Source organism: Lolium perenne, chromosome 7 (assembly GCF_019359855.2).
Source record: "Lolium perenne isolate Kyuss_39 chromosome 7, Kyuss_2.0, whole genome shotgun sequence".
NCBI classification, from domain to species: domain Eukaryota; kingdom Viridiplantae; phylum Streptophyta; class Magnoliopsida; order Poales; family Poaceae; genus Lolium; species Lolium perenne.
In genome coordinates, this window is record NC_067250.2 from 322,294,801 (window position 1) to 322,300,800 (window position 6,000).

The window sequence follows — 6,000 nt, forward strand, 5'->3', positions numbered from 1 at the left end:
TGCATGCAAGCAGGACAGCGACGCATGCGCGAATGACGCGGTCCGGTCCATCTTAAAAGGACGCGCGCGCGCGTGGCCGACTCGTCCACGGTGCAGCTCAGATGGATGTGTGGGTCCGCAACCTGTGCTGTCCCGTCTCCACCCACATGATGTCCGGCCTGTCGAGCATCGACACCGTGGACACCATCAAGGCCAGGTACGAGGCGGCGACGGGCATGCCGGCGGACCGGCAGCAGATCACGTACCAATCCCGACAGGTGAGGAACGGCAGCAGGCTCGCTGACTGGGGCGCCACCAACTGTTCGATGGTGTACGTCGACCGGATGCCGTGGCACCACACGGAGGCCGCGTGCGCGCTGTCCAGGGTGCTTTTGGTGAAGGTGTACCGCAGGACCACGGTGCGCCGCGTCAAGGAGCTCGTGGAGGCGGCCGAGGGGGTGCCCGTCGCCACGCAGCGTGCATACCACAACCTCGGCCTCGCCACCGGCTACACAGACAAGGGTCTAGAGGACGGGCAGACCATGGAAGAGCTCGGCATCATGGAGTGGACTCGGGAGTTCGTGCTGAACCAGCCCTTCATGAACATCGAGTACCGGCTCGAGGCAGGCGCTGCTGCTTCTCCCGCCGAGGAGGGGCAGGAGCGGCGGGCACAGGTGCCACGCGTCTTGTTCAGAGGTAGCCACGCGGAGTACAACAAGATCGTTATGCAGCGAGTGTTCGCCGAGAGAGAGAAGCCGGACTCGATGCCGCCCGTGCCACCGCTGACGCGGAGCCGCATCCTAAACGTCTATCTTGGAGCTCGGGATCCGCTCCTACCGTAGGCTTTTCATCAAGTTGCCCCTCTGGCATAGATTGCTAAGCTAGATAGGCTAGTTTCGACAGTATAGGATTAATTACTGGTGAAACATAATACTAGTAAAAGTCGATTGAACGTGCTATATGAAGTTAATTTTTGAACTGTGTTTTGCATGTAATTTTAGTGGAAAATTCATGTGTTTATTACAATCTCAGAAAGCGGGGTGACAACATATGTGGATTGTTTTTTTTTGTGTGGTGCTACTCGAGTACCGAGTTACGATTTGCAGCGTGAACTCAAGATTTTCGATCGGGCAACGACAACGTTTGTGCATTATTTTATTCATGTAGGTATTGCTTTCAGATAATTTCTTTTGTAGTCCCGGTGTTATCTTCGGTGATGGTTAGAGTGTTGCTACTGCAAGTATCTTCACCGCAACATGTTTTTGTTTTCTTTTTCTCTCATTTTCTGTGTTTTTAGTTGTGTGCATCTATGATTTCTTTGAACATGTTGTTGGTGTAAATATTAGGTGTAGTTGGTATCTTCATGATATTATTATATTTCCTTTATCGTAAAAATTGCATCTCTTGGTTTTATTCTTGTTTTGGAAGAGTAGACGGAACAATGTGTTGGATGTAGACCCACAAAGAATCAATAATAAAGAATAGCGGGATAGTAGATCAACTTGGCAAATGCCTTAAGATCCCAAAACCCACAACCCACTTCCCAATAGTTTTTAGGTGGATTTCTTTTCAATGGAACCGTGAACCTAGACGCTAAAGCGGCAACACATGAGAAATGATAGGTTGTACTCGAGAGATGCGGTGTTTTGGCAATATATGCTATCTTTATGCTAAAATATTTTTAAATATATTAAATAATGTTAAAATAACATGTGCAATTCCACATCCTACATGCCTATAAAGTTGTTTCGGAAAAACAATAACTTTTGGTGCAGGCTATGTAAAATAATCAAAATTCAGAGCTAAAACAACGCATTTCTCGAAACATTATTTATCTTCTACACATGGCACAAAATGCACTACTAAAAAAAGGCCTAGCCGTAAGAATGGTATCAGTGGCGCACCACCTTAGTGGTGCTCCACTGCTATATAGCAGTGGCGCACCAAAAAGTGGTGCTCCACTAGTAACTTATTACTAATGGCGCACTAGTACAGGTGTAGGCCACTACTAATTTATAAGCTGGATTACAAATAGATCTCAAGTTAGCAGTGGCGCACCACATATAGGTGCGCCATTGCTATGTAACGTAGCAATGGCGCACTACATGTGCTGCGCCACTGTACAGGCTAAAATCGTACACCCCCGTGGCGCATCTGTCGCGTGGTGCGCCACTGTGTTAGCCCCAACCACGCACCCACGCAACCCCACACAGCACGCACCCACCTTCGTGGCACCTGGAGCCGATGGGAAACCTGGAATCCCGAAGAACGCGTCGGGGTGACTGGATGCGCGTCGTGTGTGCTGTAGCAGAGCTGGAGGCGGGACCCGCACCCACGCAACCACAGCACGGACTCGTCCCCCACCAAGTCTCCACCGCACACTTCTCTTTCTCCCCCAAAATTCTCAACCGCACCCACCACATGAACCCTAGCACTGCAACTGGCCGGCGCCGCCGGGCGCGGGTGAACCACCTGCGCGCGCCGCCTCCACCATCCACAGCACCGAGCCCCACCCCCTCTTCGCCGATGACGCGAGCACGGTGTGGCCATCGATGGCCGCGTCGGTGTCGTGAAGCCGTCGGTGGAGGAGGCGACCGACGATGGGGAGGAAGGGCCGACGGTGGAGGAGGCGACCGACCGATGATAGGGAGCTGCCCCTTGATACGCGGACAGCACGCATCCGTTGGGAACCCCAAGAGGAAGGTGTGATGCGTACAGCGGCAAGTTTTCCCTCAGTACGAAACCAAGGTTTATCGAACCAGTAGGAGCCAAGAAGCACGTTGAAGGTTGATGGCGGCGAGATGTAGTGCGGCGCAACACCAGGGATTCCGGCGCCAACGTGGAACCTGCACAACACAACCAAAGTACTTTGCCCCAACGAAACAGTGAGGTTGTCAATCTCACCGGCTTGCTGTAACAAAGAATTAGATGTATAGTGTGGATGATGATTGTTTGCAGAGAACAGTAGAACAAGTATTGCAGTGGATTGTATTTCAGATGTAAAGAATGGACCGGGGTCCACAGTTCACTAGTGGTGTCTCTCCCATAAGATAAATAGCATGTTGGGTGAACAAATTACAGTTGGGCAATTGACAAATAGAGAGGGCATGACCATGCACATACATGATATGATGAGTATTGTGAGATTTAATTGGGCATTACGACAAAGTACATAGACCGCTATCCAGCATGCATCTATGCCTAAAAAGTCCACCTTCAGGTTATCATCCGAACCCCTTCCAGTATTAAGTTGCAAACAACAGACAATTGCATTAAGTATGGTGCGTAATGTAATCAATAACTACATCCTCGGACATAGAATCAATGTTTTATCCCTAGTGGCAACATCACATCCATAATCTTAGAGGTTTCTCTCACTCCCCCAGATTCACGGAGACATGAACCCACTATCGAGCATAAATACTCCCTCTTGGAGTTACAAGCATCAACTTGGCCAAAGCATCTACTAGTAACAGAGAGCATGCAAGATCATAAACAACACATAGATATAAATTGATAATCAACATAACATAGTATTCTCTATTCATCGGATCCCAACAAACACAACATATAGCATTACAGATAGATGATCTTGATCATGTTCGGCAGCTCACAAGATCCGACAATGAAGCACATAAGGAGAAGACAACCATCTAGCTACTGCTATGGACCCATAGTCCAGGGGTAGACTACTCACTCATCACTCCGGAGGCGACCATGGCGGTGTAGAGTCCTCTGGGAGATGAATTCCCTCTCCGGCAGGGTGCCGGAGGCGATCTCCTGAATCCTCCGAGATGGGATTGGCGGCGGCGGCGTCTCTGGAAGGTTTTCAGTATCGTGGCTCTCGGTACTGGGGGTTTCGCGACGAAGGCTATTTGTAGGCGGAAGGGCAGGTCAAGGGGCGTCACGAGGGGCCCACACACTAGGTCGGCGCGGCCAGGGCTTGGGCCGCGCCGCCCTAGCGTGGCGCCGCCTCGTGGCCCCACTTCGTCAGCTATCCGGTCTTCTGGAAGCTTCGTGTGAAAATAGGCCCCTGGGCGTTGATTTCGTCCAATTCCTAGAATATTTCCTTACTAGGATTTCTGAAACCAAAAACAGCAGAAAACAGCAACTGGCTCTTCGGCATCTCGTTAATAGGTTAGTGCCGGAAAATGCATAAATATGACATAAAGTATGCATAAAACATGTAGATATCATCAATAATGTGGCATGGAACACGTCGGAGACGTATCAGCATCCCCAAGCTTAGTTTCTGCTCGTCCCGAGCAGGTAAACGATAACAAAGATAATTTATGGAGTGACATGCCATCATAACCTTGATCATACTATTGTAAGCATATGTAATGAATGCAGCGATCCAAACAATGTAAATGACATGAGTAAACAAATGAATCATATAGCAAAGACTTTTCATGAATAGTACTTCGAGACAAGCATCAATAAGTCTTGCATAAGAGTTAACTCATAAAGCAATAATTCATAGTAGAGGCATTGAAGCAACACAGAGGAAGATGAAGTTTCAGCGGTTGCTTTCAACTTATAACATGTATATCTCATGGATATTGTCAATGCAAAGTAATATAACAAGTGCAATATGCAAGTATGTAGGAATCAATGCACAGTTCACACAAGTGTTTGCTTCTTGAGGTGGAGAGAAATAGGTGAACTGACTCAACAATAAAAGTAAAAGAAAGGTCCTTCAAAGAGGAAAGCATCGATTGCTATATTTGTGCTAGAGCTTTGATTTTGAAAACAAGAAACAATTTTGTCAACGGTAGTAATAAAGCATATGTGTTATGTAAATTATATCTTACAAGTTGCAAGCCTCATGCATAGTATATTAATAGTGCCCGCACCTTGTCATAATTAGCTCGGATTACCTGGATTATCATCGCAATGCACATGTTTTAACCAAGTGTCACAAAGGGGTACCTCTATGTCACTTTGTACAAAGGTCTAAGGAGAAAGCTCGCATCGAATTTCTCGCTATTGATTATTCTCAACTTAGACATCCATACCGGGACAACATAGACAACAGATAATGGACTCCTCTTTTATGCATAAGCATGTAGCAACAATTAATTTTCTCATATGAGATTGAGGATATTTGTCCAAAACTGAAACTTCCACCATGGATTATGGCTTTAGTTAGCGGCCCAATGTTCTTCTCTAACATTATGCAATGCTCTAACCATTTTGGTGGTAAATCTCCCTTACTTCAGACAAGACGAACATGCATAGAAACTCACATGATATTCAACAAAGAGTAGTTGATGGCGTCCCCAGAAACATGGTTATCGCACAACAAGCAACTTAATAAGAGATAAAGTGCATAAGTACATATTCAATACCACAATAGTTTTTAGGCTATTTGTCCCATGAGCTATATATTGTAAAGGTAGAGGATAGAAATTTTAAAGGTAGCACTCAAGCAATTTACTTTGGAATGGCGGAGAAATACCATGTAGTAGGTAGGTATGGTGGACACAAATGGCATAGTGGTTGGCTCAAGGATTTGGATGCATGAGAAGTATTCCCTCTCGATACAAGGTTTAGGCTAGCAAGGCTATTTGAAACAAACACAAGGATGAACCGGTGCAGCAAAACTCACATAAAAGACATATTGTAAACATTATAAGACTCTACACCGTCTTCCTTGTTGTTCAAACTCAATACTAGAAATTATCTAGACCTTAGAGAGACCAATTATGCAAACCAAATTTTAGCAAGCTCTATGTATTTCTTAATTAATAGGTGCAAAGTATATGATGCAAGAGCTTAAACATGAGCACAACAATTGCCAAGTATCACATTATCCAAGACATTATAGCAATTACTACATGTATCATTTTCCAATTCCAACCATATAACAATTTAACGAAGAAGAAACTTTCACCATGAATATTATGAGTAAAGCCTAAGGACATATTTGTCCATATGCAACAGCGGAGCGTGTCTCTCTCCCACACAATGAATGCTAGGATCCATTTTATTCAAACAAAACAAAAACAAAAACAAACC